Source organism: Diospyros lotus, chromosome 5 (genome assembly GCF_014633365.1).
Source record: "Diospyros lotus cultivar Yz01 chromosome 5, ASM1463336v1, whole genome shotgun sequence".
NCBI lineage: Eukaryota > Viridiplantae > Streptophyta > Magnoliopsida > Ericales > Ebenaceae > Diospyros > Diospyros lotus.
This window is the reverse complement of record NC_068342.1, coordinates 40,832,767-40,852,742: the sequence shown is the minus strand read 5'-3', so window position 1 is coordinate 40,852,742 and position 19,976 is coordinate 40,832,767. Positions and strand designations below refer to the sequence as shown.

General features: G+C 35.9%; 1 protein-coding gene and 1 long non-coding RNA gene across 13 annotated transcripts in view; one reads left to right on the top strand and one right to left on the bottom strand.

Moving 5' to 3' along the window:
• The window catches only part of LOC127801059 (MADS-box transcription factor 23-like), a 54,074-nt gene extending 39,422 nt beyond the window's left edge, over positions 1-14,652 (top strand). The window contains exon 9 of the mRNA XM_052335875.1: positions 12,314-14,652. The gene's annotated coding sequence lies outside the window, so the exon portion shown is untranslated. The remainder of the gene's footprint in view (positions 1-12,313) is intronic.
• Positions 1-15,013, bottom strand: part of LOC127801060 (uncharacterized) — a 43,894-nt gene extending 28,881 nt beyond the window's left edge. For 10 of the 12 annotated variants that reach the window (XR_008022947.1, XR_008022948.1, XR_008022937.1 and 7 more), the window contains exons 1-2: positions 14,842-14,985; positions 14,648-14,752 (exon numbers count right to left, since the gene is read on the bottom strand). This is a non-coding gene — a long non-coding RNA (uncharacterized LOC127801060). Of the gene's footprint in view, positions 1-14,647; positions 14,753-14,841 lie in introns of all 12 variants that reach the window. The other 2 variants (XR_008022940.1, XR_008022946.1) reach the window with 1 other exon arrangement.
• Positions 15,014-19,976: the final 4,963 nt, after the last annotated feature.

Below are 19,976 nucleotides of genomic sequence, written 5' to 3'. Positions count from 1 at the left end.
GAGACGAAAACTATAGGCCCTCAAGATGTGGCATCACATTGACAATGAAACAATTTCAGTCATTTTGCACAATTGGTAAAAGATAATCATTTTATCAGTATGCTAACTTCACACAGAGAGGGTGAGGTCCAACCAGTAGGGAGGGCCATTATTGAAAGGGTTTTACACATGTTGGGACAAGTCTGCTAACAGGATTCTTTTTCAAGCGGGTTATGATTATGGGCTTAGTCTGTGGTCAGATGTGTAACGTGGCCATAGGCACCATTTCAAGTCTTCACTGATCTATTCATTTGGAAAACAATAAGATTGAGGGCCAATACACACTATTTTGCATATTGTATCTAGGGCAACATAGACTCTTTCCAGAATAATTTTTTGGAATTTGCCTCCTATTAGTGCTGGATGCAGGAACCATGTAAAGACTAAAAAGGTCACACGGGACAAGCTTTTTACACCCCCCCCCTTTTTTTTCTTTCAAGTATAGTAGTATCTTTTTGGTAGTCAATACATTTTAGTTTTCTTGTTAGCTTCTTAAGCATAAAAAGTACAAGGAAAAAATCAAAATTTTACACACTTTTTTGCTTATTTGCACTAGCAAAGCCAACTAGTTTAGGACATTTTTTCAACATTGAACAAAAAACAAAAACCCTACCAAGTGGAATTTAGACTTATCATTGTTGCTATTGTTATTGTTGTTTTTGAACAAAAATAAAAAATAGCATACCTCTTTAGTACACAAATAATCTGGCTGTAATGACAATACAACAACAATAACACACCAAATCTTAAATCCTACTAGGTGGGCTATTGCAATAATAGTAACAAACAACTTTGACAGGCTACCAAACCATCCAAACCTTTTTTGGGCAATCTTTTCTTTTAAGATTTCAAAAGACTAGCTTTTTTGCTAAATAACCTACTCTGAACAGAACGTATAGTTTTTTTCTGGATCTTCATAGTTTTGTATAGTTTGGATCTTCATAGCTACCAAACCATCCAAACCTTTTTTATTCATAACTTAATGAATGAAAAACACATAGTTTTATCTGAGCATGGGCTCCTTCCACATTGAACAAAGGCACCTTCCATGTTTAATGGCCCCTAATTACATCTTACAAATTAGCTACACCACACAAAAAAGCTCACGACACTCCCTTTGCAAAATACTCGAAGCATTCCATCACCCCAATCCACACAAATCCCATTAGAACTCCCTCATGATAAAGATCATCCCATGCAAAAGATTATTTTTCCTTCTCACTAGTTTCATGTACAAAAAGATCTCAAACTCTAAAGCCTTCTGTGCCACTCAAAATGCATGTTTACAACAACACATCCAGCCCTAATCCCACTATGTGTGTCGATTACATGAATCATGTTCAAAATGCATGTTCAGCAATCATTGTTATCTATATATGTGGTCCATCTTTTGAAAGGCCCTTTAACTAATACCATACCTAAGTCTCCCACTAAATCTTTTTTGTCTTCCTTTATCTCTTTTGCAAAACACTCTGTCAGATCTGGAAGGATCTAGCAATTGTCAATTTCGATCTCTTCCGAAAGGAGAGAGATCACTGGTGAAACAAGAGAGTTCTCGTGAAAGTGAGGGAGAGAGAGAATTAAAGAACAGAGAGAATGAGAGAATCGAGAGGGAAATTGAGGGAGAATCATAAAGTTTTCATTCAATTTCCAGATGCCTCCAATAGAAGGGACGGCCTCAATTGCCTTCCTGTACAAGTACATAGGTTCCTGCATTATTCATAACCGCCTATGTACTACATGCCTTAGCTCTACCCGTACAAACATCTACTGCTTGAATTCTGTTTTATTATAATATTTCTACTTCTACTATCTCCCTCGTAAGTACATGACACACTTGTTCCATCCCATACACTCTCCTCACAAAAGTCTCTATCGATCTCCTTCTCGTATAACCAAACCATCTTATCATGTTTGATGCATCTTATTTTCAAGAACCACTCCATACATATTAAAAATGACCTCATTTCTAACTCATTTGTTAAGAATTCATGTGATTTGATCCATAGTCGTCAAAGGCATGCTTAAGGCTCAATTAAGGGTGGCTTGCTCAATGAGGTGGATGCCTCACCCAGAGGGCAAGGCACATGCCTTTAGCGCCTATGTCATTTTTTAATGTACTTGTTAAAATCTAACATGTAATAACCAAAAGAAAAGATAAAGGAAATTTGAGAAAACAATCTAGCATCGCACTAGCTATCTAATATAAAACCCTAACATAAAACAAAACCTCTCATCTCAATAGCTATTCAACATGAAACCTCAAACCCTAGGGTGAGAAAAGTGAAAGGAAAAAAAGATCGAAAGAGATTCAATAGCATATTCAACCATCAAGTCTCAACATTAAACTTGTTGACACAAACTACCCCCCCCCCCCCCCCCGGGGGGAGGGGGGGGGAGGGGTTCTTTTTTGTTTCCAAAATGTTTTAGTTTGATTGTCATTGGAGAATTTGTTTTTTTATTAATATGTAAGTGCAATCACATAGATTTGTTTTTTACCTGAGGATTGAGAAATAAGAACTCCGCCTGGGGATGTTATCCACTGCCGGTCTCAAGCCCGGATAAAGGAGGAGGGTTGTGTTAGGTAGCCGACAGCCAACGTAAAACTTAGTCGGATCCAAAACATGAACTCTAGACAAATTATGAAAAATCGTTTGGGCGTGGGCGTAACCCTTCATAGCGACGCGCTACACTGCCCCCGTGTAGTGACAAGTGAGCTAGGGCCGTTGCATCGGCGCCCGGATGTAGTACTAAATGAGCAAGGGTTCCCGCATTTGCTTGAACGGATGTGGGTAAAGAAGCTAATCCAAAATCAAAATCAAAACCAAAATCAAAATCAAAATCAAAAACAAAATCAAATTCAAAGTCAAGGCTAAAAACAAAATCAAATCCAAAGTCAAGGCCAAAAACAAAATCATAGATTAAGGATTGGGTCATGACACATAGAAACATTAACAGACAAAGCTATGGTAGTGGTGGATGTGATGATTAGGAGAAAAATTAATATTATGTGCCTTCAAGAGACGAGATGGGTAGGGAAAAAAGCAAAAACTTTATCAAAAGCTAGATATAAAATATGGAACACAAGAACTGATCGAGCGAAAAATGGAGTGGGGATTATTATGGATAAAAGCTTAATAGATGAGGTAGTGGATGTAAAGAGAATAGGGGATAGGATTATTATGGTGAAGATTAGTCTAGGAAGAATGACTATGAATATCTTTAGTACATATGCACCACAAGCGGGGTTAAGTGATGAGATAAAGGCAAAATTCTGGGAAGACCTAGAGGGACTCATACAAATGATACCAAGAGGAGAGAAAGTGATTATAGGAGGTGACTTAAATGGGCACGTGGGTAGAGACAGAAACGGATATAGAGAGGTACACGGAGGGTATGGATTCGGGGAAATTAATAATGAGGGTAAATCTATCCTAGATTTTGCTATGGCATATGGGCTCATTATAACCAATACTAGGTTCAAAAAACGGGACGAACACTTAATCACATATAAAAATATCACCTCAAGCACCCAAATAGATTACTTCCTCATGAGACAAGAGGATCAGTTATGTTGTAGGAATTGTAAGGTGATACCGGGAGAGTGTTTGACTACTCAACATAGACTTCTAGTACTTGACGTCCAAGTAAGAAATTGGAAGAGAAAAAATCACATAAAACAAAATCCAAGAATCAGGTAGTGGAATTTAAAAGGGGAGAAACAACTAATCTTCAAAGAAAAATTAAGGGGTAGAAGGGAATGGAATGCAGAAAGACAGACAAACCAAATGTGGAAAGAAATGGCTAATGCTCTGAGAAGCACGGCAAAGGTAGTTCTTGGAGAAACAAATGGTAGAGCCCCTAACCTTAAGGAGTCTTGGTGGTGGAATGAAGAGGTACAATTGAAAATTAAAAATAAGAAAACTTGCTATAAGGCGGTATATCAATGCAACAATGAAGAAAATCAAAAAAATTATAAAGAAGCAAAAAAGGCAGCAAAAAGAGCTGTTAGTGAAGCAAGGTCAAAAGCATATGAGAATCTATATAAACGACTTGATACAAAAGATGGAGAAAGGGATATATATAAATTAGCTAAAGCAAGAGAAAGAAAAACACGGGATTTAAATCAAGTGAAATGCATAAAAGATGACAATCAAAATGTTTTAGTAAATGAGGGAGCGATTAAGGAGAGATGGAAGGAGTATTTCACAAAATTATTCAATGATGGTGGTAACACAAGAGTTAAGTTGGGACATCTTAGTAACTCCGAAGGGAATGTGAGCTACACATTCTATCGACGCATAAGTTCAAATGAAATAAGGCAAGCATTAAAAAAGATGAAAAATCATAAGAACCAGATAATATACCAATAGAAGCATGGAAATGCATGGGAGAAGAGGGCATCTCCTGGCTAACGCAACTATTTAACGCAATCCTTAAATCAAAAAAGATGCCAGATGAGTGGAGGAAGAGTACTTTGGTTCCTATATACAAGAACAAAGGAGATGTTCAAAACTGTGAAAATTATAGAGGAATTAAGTTAATGAGTCATACCATGAAATTCTGGGAGAGAGTAATAGAGCAGAGGCTCAGAAAGGAAACAAAGGTGTTAGAAAATCAGTTTGGTTTCATACCTGGTAGGTCAACAATGGAAGCTATATATTTACTGAGGCGTCTAATGGAAAGGTATCGAGATCATCAGAAGGACCTACATATGGTGTTTATAGATCTAAAAAAGGCCTATAATAGGGTCCTTAGAGAAGTATTATGGAGGGTTTTAGAGAAGAAATGAGTCAAAATAGCTTATATACAAGCCCTTAAGGACATGTATCATGGTGTAGAGATAAGGGTCAAAACATGCGGAGGGGATACTGAACCATTTACAACTACAGTAGGACTGTATCAAAGTTCTGCACTAAGTCCATACTTATTTGCCCTACTAATAAATGAACTCACTAAAGATATTCAGACAGATGTGCCATGGTGTATGCTATTTGCAGACGACATAGTGTTGGTGGATGAAACAAAAGAAGGAGTGAACACTAAGCTTGAGTTGTGGAGAAACAATTTAGAATCTAGGGGATTTAAATTAAGTAGAAAGAAAACAAAATATATGGAATGCAAATTTAGTAAAAATGCAAGAGTGGATGATGTTATAATGAAATTAGAAGACCAAATCTTACAAAAAAAAGGACCATTTTCGATATTTGGGATCAGTGATTCAAAAAGATGGAGAAATTCATGAGGATGTCGCACATAGAATTAAGGCAGGTTGGCTAAAATGGAGAAATGCATCGGGGGTGTTATGTGATGGTAAAATCCCATTAAAATTGAAAGAAAAATTTTATAGGACAGCTATAAGACCAGTCTTGCTGTATGGCTCAGAATGTTGGGCAGTCAAATACCAGCATGAGCAAAAGACGAGTGTAGCGGAGATGAGGATGTTAAGATGGATGTGCGGACATACAAAAAAGGATAAAATTAGAAATGAAGTTATTCGTAATAAGGTAGGAGTAGTGTCAATCGAGGAGAAGATGAGAGAGACTAGACTAAGATGGTTTGGTCATGTGAGAAGGAGACTAAGAGACGCTCATGTGAGGAGAGTTGATGAAATGGAACAATTAGTCACAAAAAGAGATAGAGGTAGACCCAAGAAGACTTTGGAAGAGACATTAAAATTTGATATGAAATATATGGATCTAAATGAAGATATGACAAAAGACAGAAATACATGGAAGTCTAGAATTCATGTAGCCGACCCCACATAGTGGGATAAAGGCTGGATATGTTGTTGTTGTTGTTTTTATTGAGAAATAAGCATAATTTTAACCTTAAAGATATGAAAAAATGCTTCATGTTGATGTTTAGTTATGCTAGGATGATTTAAACATTACTTGTGATTTGTCATTTTAGCTGCTTGCCATTTTATGAATTTGTCTCGTGTTGAAACTTGAATTTGAAACAATGCTTTATGTTGATGATTTAGACTTATAGTACTCTTTTGAAACAATATTAGTTGTTATTAACTTATTATAGGAATTAAAATAATATTAGTTGTTATTATAGTAATATAGTGTTGGTTATTTGTTATTTGTTATTTGTTATTTGTTATTTATCATTTTATAAGTTTGCATTTAGTTCTTTATAGGTAGATATTGAAAATAATGATGTATAAATATCTTTACATAGATTTTTGAAAAATGTGCGCCTCGCATTGAAAAAGGCTCAAGCCTACACCTTGGACCTAGACTCCAAGCACTCTTACCACCTTAAGGGGTGTGTGGCTTAGTAGTTTGATTGCTTGTAAGCTGCCCCCTTTAACTTACACGTTGTATAGCTTATTTAGTTATACATAATTAAAGAGCTTAAATGTTGTCAAAATATTGTCAAGCTTAAATACTATTTTAACAACATTTTAGAAAAGCTCCCCCCAGCTTTTCTCAAAACGTTGTTACAAGCTTATTTCGTTGACCAAGTATTTTATAATTTTGCCCTCAAAACAACTGTCATATTTCCAACCTTATCCCTCTCCATCCTTAGTACAATAATGTTCTTCTATTACTCCTAGGGTCATGACATAGGCTTGTACAATACCCTCCTACCTCAACTTATTAAACTCCTCAACCACATCTAGCATTCCTCTTTCCCCAAATCTTTCACAGAGATCCTCCACAAATTCCCCCCAAGAACATTCCTCCTTCACCCCAATCCATCCTTGGTACCACACATCTATCGTACCATGTTGTCATCATTTTTTTATTAACCTAGCTAATAACCTATCAATTTTCGCCCCAATCCTCCTCATTCAAATAGGCAGCAACTAAGGTCACGTTCTGTTGTTCAGCCACATTGTAGAGACTGAACATACTCTCACATCGCCTCACCCACCACCTTGGGTTATGGCCAATGAATAAGGGGATCTCAATTATATTTCCCTACCTCCTTTCTCCTACATTCTCCTCTATCTCCTGTTCTTTTGTCTCCAATTCAGCAGATCCCTCAAATCTGAAATTCACTCCCTGGCCATTCAAAACTGGCTTAGATCTCTCCATAAGAGGAAATGTAAGCGAGATTCTTACTTGTGTTCGAAGGAGAGCATTAGTACGAACTGTTGCATTTGTTCCCTAAGAGGTTGACTCTGTTCTCGCATCTAATCTTCCAACCTAGCAGTCTGCGCTCTGCTCTCTTCATGCCACAAGCTCCATCGATCCTCCTCTCCACTGAATTCTTGAATGTCCCTATATGGTTCTACATATCAGTCATTGTCGTCACCTGTTAGAGTTGCGCCTCTATCTGCTTCATCCATGTTCCGTCTGCCATAACTCACTTCGAAGTCTCCTTTGATGGCCCAGAACTTTCTCTAATACCAAATTGTTAGAATTTGATTTTGACAAAGGGAATTCTACCGTAATTCAATGGAGAATTGTGTGGAAATTGGGGTGTGTGTGTGTGTGTGAGAGAGAGGAAATAGGATCAATTACATTCTGTTGAATTAGAGAACTTGTCAGAGCTAAACCCTAGTTGGAGGAAATAAATTCCTCAACAAACAAGTACAGAACTTGTCAAAGCTAAACCCTAGTTGGAGGAAATAAATTTCCCAACAAACAAATATTGTACACCTATTTATACTAATACTAAGTGAGTCATGACATAAGCATGACACAAATATAAATCTAACACTCCCCCCCTCAAACTAAAACATATATATGTTCCAAGCTTGTTACAAATGTAATTTATTCGAGGGCACATGGAAGTGTTGTTGTAGAAGACAGTTGTTTTGGATCACAAAGGCAGTCGACAATTGGAGGCGGCTGCGGAGACGATGACTGGAGGCAAACGACAACGATGATGGCAAATTGGCAATGCAGTGACGATGCGAGATTTGTGCGATGCACAAGATCCGAAGAAGAGGCCGTGAGATCTGAGAGTCGCGCTGGAAGAAGAAACAGGCGCGAGATCTGAAGGCAAGCCAATCTAAGAGTCGCGCTGGAAGGAGATGAGATCTGAGAAACCAGTCATGAGATCTAATAACCAGCCGCAAGATCTGAGACAGCATCAGCTAAATCTGGATGGGAGTGGACGAATACGGAGAATTGATAGCCGAATATGAGAGATGATGGCCAGATCTAAAGATTGACGGCTAGATCTAAGGTCTAACAACTAGATCTGACCAGGTCTGAGGGATTGATAGTCGGGACTAAGAAATGATGGCTGGAGGGATAGCAGCTGAGGAGGCAAATCCAGCAAGAGACCGATGAGGCAGATTCGGCGAGAGACCGGAGAGACAGATCCAATGAGAGACCACGAGAGACCGGTGAAAGAATGAAAAGGCAAATATCTGAAACGGCAAATTGACGAAGCAACGGCAACAGCGACGGTGGAGAAGTAGCAGTGGTGAGACGACAGGCGACGACCGGTGAGGCGACAATCAGAGCGACAATGAAGGAGATCCAACGACATCAAGATCTGGTGGCTGGAGATCACAAACAAGGCAAATCCAATAAGATCCGATGGCCGATGGTCGCGAGCGAGTCAGGTCTAAGGATGGTGGGCAACGACGTGGCTAGCGGTCGTAGGCAAGTCAGATCGCGATCAATGGGGAGGCAAGACGTCGGATGACGTTGAGGTAGTGGAGGCACAACAACGAAGATAGTAGAAATCATGGGCTGGGGAGGAGACTATCGCTGCTGGAGAGGAGGCTAGAGGTGCAGGTCACGCATGCCAAAGCTGAGGCAGATGGCAACGGTGGCTATAGAGGCCAGATCTAAGAAGCGATGGTGGAGGCAGCGAAGAGGCCGTGATGAAATTGCGGATCTGGAGGCCGTGATAGAGCTGGAGTTGGCGGTGGGACTAATGGCACCAGTGCAGGGCGTCTGCAGACAGCAGCAGCGATGGTGGTGGTGCCAGCGGCTGGTTGCAACTAGGGTTTGTATTTTGGCTCTAATATCATGTTGAATTAGAGAACTTGAGAGAGTCAAACCCTAGTTGGAAGAAATAAATTCCTCAACAAACAAATATATTGTACACCTATTTGTTAAAGTGTTGTCTCGAGTATAGGATAAGAAGATTAGTTATATCAGTGTATTTGAGGGCCAATGAAGCATTAAATAGATGTTTATATCCCAATCATGTAATTAGTGATAGTTAGGGGGTTAAACTGTAAATATTTAATAGTCTTCATTGGGATATCCACCCACTATTATAAATAGAGGGCAAGGGGTAGCCAAGATAGGTAGAGTTCTCATTTCTATTTGTAACGAGTAGTGATCATTCTAAGAGAAAGGCTAGAGTTTGATAGCTTTGTAATCTTGGGGCGAATGCTTGATATACTTAGGAAATAGAAGGAAGAGAACTAACTATATACTGATCATTCTTTGAATAAAAGAAGGCTGCTCGAGCAGGTTTAAGACTGGACGTAGGGTTGTCCTAAACGGCATTCCAAACCACGATAAAATCTGGTGTCATTGTGGTTTGCGTTTTTGTTTCTTGTTTATTATTTCTGTTCTGGTTTGCTTGCATTTATTTTTTGGTATGATGTTTGTGTCCAAACCAAGAGGATTGGGAGAGTGTCCAAGAGTGAATAAATTTCTTGATTCATAGGGTGATTTCTTGGACTGCCCGTGCTCCCAATTATAACACTATTTATACTAATAGTCTAATACTAAGTGAGTCATGACATAAGCATGACATAAATATAAATCTAACATATTCCAATCATGCCACTAAGAGCCACGAAAGTTGGCTTATATACCAATCCTTGGCGCCAAACATTTGAATGATATGTTCTACAATCTTCTATCTAACTGCCCCCATTCTACATCCTTTTATACGTAACCACCTTCTATCATTATTACAATAATACCCCGATACCACCCTTATATCTTCCCGCCTTAGTAACCAACCTACCAGTGACATGACAATTTCCACCTCTCTCCACCCAAAAGACCCACTTCAACTTTCCTACTTGTGAGAAGTCAGAGGTAGAACTCCAACCTGAAAAGCCAGCTTAACAGGTGGAGAGATCCTCCTCCTTATATATGCCCAGATCTCCCTTGTTGAGGCGATGTGGGATTCTCACACTCCCCCCCTCCCCCCCGGCCGAAGCTTCTCCAGTAACTGATACATGCCTTGGTGATCGGGCAAGGTACTAGTCCATGACCACGACTGAGGGTAGTCCCACAGCCAAAGGTTGGCTCTGATATCATGTGAGAAGTCAGAGGTAGAACTCCAACCTGAAAAGCTAGCTTAACGAGTGGAGGGATCCTCCTCCTTATATATTGCTCAGGTCTCCCTTGCTAAGGCGATGTGAGATTCTCACACTACTCATGAAATCATCCATCCACCATCATTATCAAAGGGAAATCAAAACCCACAACTACAACTTCACTTTTGCAAACGAGGATATTGACTTAAAACTTTGTTTCATTTGTATCATTGGTGACAAATGCTTCTTCACTTTCCAATTTGTGAATTTTGGCCATTAGAGGTCCTGGGTCTTGACTCATTGTTCAGTTTTGGTGGAATTTTGACTGATTTCCAGTTGTTTCAAGGCTGGAATTACAACCCCAAGTCACTGCTCCGATACCAATTGTCTGGGTCTCAATCCTGACAAGGGAATTATCCTTGATGAGGAGAATTAGGGTTTGATTCTAGGAGAGAATTGAGAGAGAGATATTAGAGGGAAATTGAGGGAGGGAATGAATAGAGAGAAATTGAGAGAGGAATAGACTATAAATTCATCAAAGTATTCATCCATCCTATTTATTGAATAGGGGAGCCCTTTCTTATAGCCCCTCTTCCTGCCATCCATGATAGTTACACCCTAACCGCTAGGTTGTTAACCTCCTAATAACATTAACAATCGCTTTTACCCATCTAATTGTCCCCAACAATCTAAACCCCCTAACTACCACCCAACAACCTAACCATTACAACCATCTAATTGTTACAACCATCTTAACCATCTAACCATAACAAGTAATTGCACATTTGCCCCACACTGTGTATTCAAAATTTATAACTTCTGAGGAGTTTATATTGTAAGGATTGTAAAGTAATGGTAGGAGAATGCCCAACCACTCAATGTGGACTTATGGTCATTTATGTCCATACCAAAAAATTGGTTTAGGTATTTAAGGCACAAGTGCTTTAATTTTTTTTTTTTCAAGACACCCCCCCCCCCCCCCCCTTCTATTAGGAAAAAACCACAAAAGACAACAATTAAACTAAAGTTAGGTTAGATTTAGCCACACATGGCTTTAAAAAAGGAGAGAGATCATAAATAGTGAGAGAGAGACAAACACAATAAGTCTCTACAATTCCTCTCCTTTTCTCCATTATTTTGTTGATTCATTGATTGTCTTCCATAGCAAAATTCTCACTACAATCTCAACCACGGTCGCACAAAAACACATTTCCACCTCTCTCCACCCAACCCACTTCAACTTTTCTACTCATCAAGTCATCGATTCGCCATCCTTATCAAAGGGAAATCAAAACCCACAACTACAACTTCACTTTTGCATACGAGGATATTGACTTCAAACTTTGTTTCATTTGTATTATTGGTGACAAATGCTTCTTCACTTTCCAATTTGTGAACTTGACAATATATATATAAGATGTTTTTCTTTTCTATGTATTCAGAATTTATAACTTTTGAGGGATTTATATTGTAAGGATTGTAAAGTAATAGAAGGAGAACGCCCAACCACTCAATGTGGACTTATGGTCATTTATGTCCATACCAAAAAATTGATTTAGGTATTTAGGGCACAAGTGCTTTACTTTTTTATTCCAAAGCCCCCCCCCCCCCCCCCTTCTATTAGAAAAAGCCACAAACGACAACAATTAAACTAAAGTTAGGTTAGATTTAACCACACATGACCTTAAAAAAGGAAAGAGATCACTAATAGTTCTAGAGAGAGAGAGATGCAAACACTAATTTCTATCCTTTTCTCCATTATTTTGTTGATTCATTGATTGTCTTTCATAGCAAAATTCTCACTACAATCTCAACCACGGTCACACAGAAACACATTTCCACCTCTCTTCCCCCCCAAAGACCCACTTCAACTTTTCTACTCATCCATCCACCATCCTTATCGAAGGGAAATCAAAACCCACAACTTCAACTTCACTTTTGCATACAAGGATATTGACTTAAAACTTTGTTTCATTTGTATTATTGGTGACAAATGCTTCTTCACTTTCTAATTTGTGAACTTGACAATATATATAAGATTTTTTATTTTTTTTTTTTCTGTGCATTCAGAATTTATAACTTTAGGAATTGAAGGAGAGAGGAAACTAAAGGAGGTACTTAACATGTTTGATAACAATGGAGGTTGTCAAAGGATGGCATCCGCTTTTCCAAGGGATGAAGCAAGGGGATAGGGTGGATAGTTGTCGGGAGATGAAAGGGAAGATTCATCTTTTCTTTCTCTATTTATTGAGTTTTACAAATTTGGAAAATTTGGGTTTCTTGTTCATTTTTCTTTTTCCTGCTTTAAAAGACCCCATTTTTCGATTCTCTCTATGTAGGTGCAAGTCAACAAGTAAGTTTTAAGGTAAATAAAACAACACATTGTATAATAAATTTAACTCAACTTTAAATTTAAATGTGACATAGAAGATTCTTTCTCTGCAGGTGCAAGTCAATTCTGGCCACAAAGATTGGAACCATTTTCAATTATTCTACAAAGGGTTCGACTCTCTCTCTCTCTCTTGAACAATGGGTTCTCTCTCTCCTCTGCTAAACACTGATGTGGCTAAATCAAACCCAGCTTTAGTTCCACTAACGCATTGTGGTTTTTTTCTAACATAACGGGGTCTTTGGAAACAAGTAAAGCAGGAGGACCTGAAATGGTAAAAGTAAACTATAGAGGATCTCCTTGAAAATGGCCCAAATCATAGGGAGTCTAGGTGGAATTTATCCAAATGTATAGCAACTACTTGATACAAAAGATGGATAAAATATATACATAAATATATATATATAAACTAGCTTAAGCAAGAAAAAAAAAAGAATCAAATAAAATGAAATGCATAAAACACAAAAATAAAAAGTATAAGTAAATGTCGAGGCGATCAAAGACAAGTTAAAGTAGTATTTCTTGAAGTTATTCAATGAAGTTGGAGAAACAAGTGTGATATTGGGGCATCTTAGTAACTCTAAAGAAAATAAGAATTATATGTTTTATAGAGAAATCTGTCTGGATGCCATAAACAAAGAATTGGAAAACATACAAACATACTGAATAACATATCAATAGAAGCATGGAAATGAATGGGAGAACAAGGCAATTTTTTGCAAACGAAATTATTTAATGTTATCACTAAATCAAAAGAATAACAAAGCTATATACTTATTGAGGCACCTAATGAAAAGGTATAGAGATAAACAACTGGATTTACATTTATAGATTTTAAAAAAAAATTGTGACAAAATTCCCAAATAAGTCTTGAAGAGGGTTATGGAAATGAAAGGAGTTTGAATTGCTTTTACAAGTTATTAAAAACATGTATCTTGGAGCAAAAACACATGTTGGAACATATGGGGTTACTGAGGCTTTTCCATGGAAGCTATCATTAAAATCCATGAATTTTCAAATTCCACAACTTCTCAAAACAATACCTATGTGTCTTTTAACTCTAGGAACACATAACTTAAGAGTTACATTTGACTTACAAACCTACTACAATATGACTAACAACGATTCTATTATAGTCAACAATTGTCAATCAAGAATATCATTATCTTAATTTACCTTCTTTTAAACTTCTAATTTGTGATGTTTATACTTAAAACATTAAAGACAATGGAACTAAAAAAACTAATTTAACTATATGTTTACACTTGGAAAAGAGAACAGCCTTTGTCATAATAGGCATACTCAAATTCATGTACCATTCCAATAAAATGCTAATCACAAAACAAACCCACTATGATCCAACAATATACATAGCTAAAAATCTATGAACATTCCATTCCACACCAAATTCTCTTGAAATTTCATACAATCAGCCATGGCACCCCTCCCCCAACACAACGCGCGCTCGCGCGCGCGCACACAAAATAAATGATAAGAGCCAAAGCCATAGGCACAAAGCGATTTAAAACCAAGCAAACTAAAAAGGCCTTCAACATAAAGTAAGTCTCAATAAAGTTAAGCCTCATTTTCTGTCTATACAACATCATAAATTTAATAGCGGAAGAAGAGTACTGAAAGTGCATTCTGGTTTCTTATGTGCAAGCCTTCCCCGTGTACCATAGCTTCACACGTCATAAATTATACTTTCTAACTTCCTATTGCTTTTCACCCTTTTACAACTCAAATTAATAATCCACGGACGGCTACTACATAAACAAAATGATGTTGAACCCCTAACAAGCACCATCTTTAAACCCATCCCGACTACTTACCAAAAAAAGGAGGTATAAAACCAATAAACCGTGAATATAAAAGTGAAAGAAGGCGATAAGCTTTAGCAATCAAGACGAGTAAATGAATCAACAAGTTCGCAGTGCCGAGGATCTAGGAATCAAGACTAGAACAAAAAAATGTTATAAGTACATAAAAGGGGCAAATAGAATCTCTATGGTCACCTCGCTGTAGAAAGATCACGGAAGGTCCTCTTTCTTGAACTTCAAGCTTCCTCGTTCGAACATAAACGACGAGTAATCCAAGGAAGCAAAAGGATCGATGCTTGCCTGCAAGAAAACAATATATTCGTTCAATGTACGCGTTTAGGTTTTTGCAACTTGTATAGATACAATCACATGTAAAGCGTGAAAGTTACGAAGCAGGAGCAATGACACGAACTATAGCTGCTAACGATCGCCATGAGATAGCTCATTTGATGAGGCTGAGAAGCAGGAAGATCGATGCAGAGCGCACGAGAGGAAAGACGAAGAAGGACCAGACGAAGAACGTTGAATCTGGACATCTAACGCGCCTGCATAGGCGTACTGATTCCAGTTGTGGAAGGTTCGAGGAGAGAGAAGAAAATATCTGGACGGGGTCACGCTTTGAAGAGACAAAGGGGAGCGGGGATCAGGTGCGGCCTGGAACTCCCTTTTATCGAGCACCTGCACAGCTGTCGGTAACTGCGCTGTGAGTGCAATTGCGTCGTCGCAATTTGCTTCTAATACAGGGCTTTTTAGTCATTTCGAAGGAGAGTTTAGCCATAAGCAGTGTAATTTGGTTCAATCAAAATTGCCTGGAGAAAACGTGCTTAAATAGTAACTTGCATTAAATAAAACGATAATTTATGTGGTATTGTAGTTAAATTGGTCCCGCTCAGATAGATTCCCATCTAATCGGATAAAATTGAAATTGGAACAAAATTTAGAATCAAAGATCAAACCGCATAACGGCTCCTTCACGAACGGTTCAATCTGCTTCGATCGTATCAATCAAATTTGTACATACATACATATAATAATACAATCAAAATATACGTATTACTGTATTTACAGCATTTACAACCGTAAGTATTGTTGTATTTATAGCAAACGTACAGAGTAATGTTACAAACATACATATATATAATGATTTATTTGATTTTTGTCAAAAAGTGAGTGTCAAACCTGGTGGAGCCAATAAATAATTTTAGTCCCGATCAAAATATAATTTTAATTCTAATTAAATTATAAAAATTATAATTATTTATAATAATATATATAAAAAATATATAAAAATTAGCTGGGGCAAAACGTGGCTCTGCCACTGGTCAAACCTATATTTTTGTTTTTTATATTTTTATATTTTGTTCGTGTGCCATTCAATTTTTTTTGTTATTTTGATTATCTCTTTAGATTTATATTTTTTAGTTAACATGACTCATATATTTTGAGTCAATAAAATATTTTTTGTGTGGCATTTCAAATATTTTATTATTTCTATTACATCACTAGATTTGTCTTTTCAAGTCAATAAAATTATTGTACTTTAACATTAATTAAGTATGATGCGTATATTGTCATCTTTTTTTTTTTTATATACATGCGAATATATTAATTAAATTAACTCAAAAATACAAGTACAATAGTATAATAAAAAAAAAATTTGTTCGGATTGTCACATAAAAAAATCAAAATATAAAGATTAAATTGACTCGAAAATTAAGTTAAGGAGTGTAATCAACAACAACAACATATACAGCCTTTATCCCACTATGTAGGATCGGCTACATGAATTTTAGACTTCCATGTATTTCTATCTTTTGTCATATCTTTATTGAGATCCATACACTTCATATCAAACTTTAATGTCTCCCTCAAAGTCTTCTTAGGTCTGCCTCAACCTCTTTTTTTGATTAATTATTCTATTTCATCAACTCTCCTCACAGGAGCGTCTCTTGGTCTCCTTCTAACATGACCAAACCATCTTAGTCTAGTCTCTCTCATTTTCTCATCTATTAGCACCACTCATATCTTATTACGAATAACTTCATTTATAATTTTATCTTTTCTTGTATGGCCATACATCCATCTTAATATTCTCATGTCCGCTACACTCGTCTTTTACTCGTGTTAGTATTTGACTGCCCAACATTATGAGCCGTACAACAAAACTGGTCTTATAGCTGTCCTATATAATTTTTATTTCAATTTTAATGGGATTTTATCATCACATAACACCCCCGATGCATTTCTCCATTTTAGCCAACCTACCTTAATTCTATATGTGACATCCTCGTGAATTTCTCCATTTTTTTGAATCACTGATCCTAAATATTGAAAATGGTATTTTGAGGTAATCAAAATTTAAGCGGTGTAATCAAAATAATAAAATATTGAGGTAATTACAAAAATATATATATGAATTTGACTAAAAGTGAGACTAGATTAAAGACTAATTTTTAAAAAATTTCAAACCAAGCTTATTTGATTTTCAACCAAATCCAGTTTCTCTAATCAAAATTTAAACACTTTTAAATATCGATATTTTATATAACACAAATAATACACTGTATAATATGAAATATTTTTATACAATACAGTGCATTATTCATATTGCATGTCATATATTGGTACTGTACAATACATCGTCTAAAAAATGCAAGTCGATTATGAAACCACCCTTATATTGTTAATGTTAAATTTGCATCTCGATCAATATTTAATTATTTTTATTAACAACAGATAACAATTAAATTTTGAAATAAAATTATGTTTATTTATAAGATTTAATTTTATTTAAAACTAAAATTAAACACTACAGTAGATAAACTTAAAATTTTGTGTATATTTGAAAAGGGATAAGACTTAAGCAATGTGATTAAATAGTTGCGCACCGGGTAGAACCAAGTGTAGAGTTCAAGATTGAAAATAATGCTATTCAAAGCTATAATGTTCAAAGGTTCGAGTTGATTTAGAGATGGTTCGGTTTTAACAATTATAAAAGTTGTATGATTTAAGTATTTTTTATAATTTAACTTTAAAATATGGTAACAAAATTAAAAAATAAAATAAAGTAGCACTATATATTAAATATCATATTCTTTAGTATAATTATTTAATTTATTTGTTTTATTTTTTTTACTTTTGAGTTCATAAACTTATTTCGTAAGACAATATTTATTAAAATGAGTAAAATAATGCTCAATCAATAAAACTTATCTCTAAAGTTCAATATAAATTATCAAAGAATAATGAATAAATTAAGATAAATACTGAGATGATTTTTTTCTATGAAATTTATGCTATATTTTTCAGTTTATATATTGGTTAACAAATGCTATTTAGAGAAAAAAAAATGGACACATCTATTATCAAGCTAATGATTTATTTATTTTTTAAAATTAAACTTAAATTTTATATATTTTTGTTATTTGCACCTAATATTGTTTAAAATGATTTTTCTTAATTTGTTCATGATTCCTTTTTTTTTTTGTTAGTCTCGCTCTAAAATATTTAATTAATATTGTCCTAAAAACATTAGTACGATGGATCATTTCAAATTGAAGATAAATAAAAACATTAGTATTTAATAAAATTTAACAAGTACTCCCAAGATCCAACATAAAATGTTAAGACATAATTAGTTATGGAATAAAAGTTAACAAATAAAAAAGTAAATTAAATATGGCATAAAACTATTGTTTTAAAAATAATTAAATAAAAACATATTTTATAAAAAAATACATACATTTATAGTAAGTCACGCAATTTTTAGTACACTCAATGTACTTTAAAATTGATACCTTAAATCTTTATGCTCATAACTTATCACCCCAAAATGACAAAAAAGGAAAATAATGAATAAGAATGACAAGAAAAAAAAAATCAAGAAAGATAATAACCACTATCAAAAAATGATATTTAGCTCACAATTTTTTTTATTGAGATTATCGTTTTTACGCAGTCTCTCGCTGCTCGTGACCTCAATTTTAACAAATAAAATAAATCGCAGGTAGAGACTTTGTCTCACTACGCAAAATAAGAAATAGAATCCACGACTCAAAATAAATTGTGTTAATTAAGGGTGAACAACATCTAAGTTAAATTGAAATAATTGAAGTGAATAAACCAAAATTGTTGGTTCGGTTCGGTTCAAACTGTAAATCAGTTTGATTAGATTTTCAAGTTTGATAATTTTAATTATTTTGCATCAGTTTAGTTTTTATATTGAAAAAATTAAAATATTTGAACCAACAAAAATGTAAAAAACAATGTCCTTTTATATTATATATATTTTTTTAATTTGTTCAATTTGAATATCTATACGGTCGATTCAGTAGAGTTTTTAACATAGGTTTGATCTATTTGAACCGATCAAATACTTACCCCTTAGTATTAATCGTTAAAACTAACAAAATAGATATAATAAGAGAGTTTTTATTCAATAAATTTGATTATTCAGTAAATTATAAATATTTAATGTTAATATATTATTAAAAAATATATATATTTTAAAGTTAATGAATTTTGTAATATTTGTCCTATTATAATAATAAAATATGAATAAATAAATATGTTTTGAGTTTAGAGTTTTTTTTTTTTATGAAAACACTTAAAACAACTTTTTGTTGTTTTGAGTTTTATTTATATTGTTGCCAAAATACAACAATTAAAATTTGTGATGTGGGGTTCACTCGAGCTCGATGTCGGGTGAAGTTGGGTTGCCGCAAGAGATGTTGTCTCAAGGGAGGTTACTATTAGGATGCTCGCCGCAAGGATCCACCACTAGCTTTCGTCACTAACTTTTGCCATTAGCTTTCGCTACAAACTCTCACCACTAACTCTCGCCTCAAGTTCTCGCCATTAACTCTTGCCACAAGTTCTCATCACAAGCTATTGTCTCAAGCTTTCGCCATCAGCTCTTGCCACAAGGTTTTATCGCTAACTCTTGCCTTCGCCACGAGGTTTCGTCGTAAGGATTTGGCCCTGTCGATACTCAAAAACTGGGTTAGAGGGCTCGCGGGAATTTTCCCCCATGAAGACCCTCTGATGCCAAAGTTAATCCTGAATCCCAATGACTATTTCACGAAAATAGTAAAAGTGTATTTAAAGTGTTCAGATTTACCGAAGTTGGAAGTCCTGTTCACTATCTTCTAGCTAGATATTTATAGGACACGATTTTCAATGGTGGTTGGTGTTGACACGTGGCACTTACTGAGTGGAGCTCTTGGTTTTTTCGAAAGACATACATTATCGCAAAGTGCCACAAGGCCTTTGGGCTTGTTGTAGGGTCGGGTTGGCTGCAATGACCTCTTGGCAGGCGTGTAGCTTCAATTTGTCGGAAGCTTGGGGGGCTTGCGTTGGTGTGCCGCGAGCCCGCGGCATAGCATATTGCTGCGAGCTCACGGCACAGCCCATTGTCGCGAGCCCAAGCGGTCGGGCTCGCGGCACACTAGGATTGTCGCGAGCCCATGCTTGGGGCTTGCAGCAGGGTGCCACGAGCTTACAGCATAGCACATCAAATACCGTG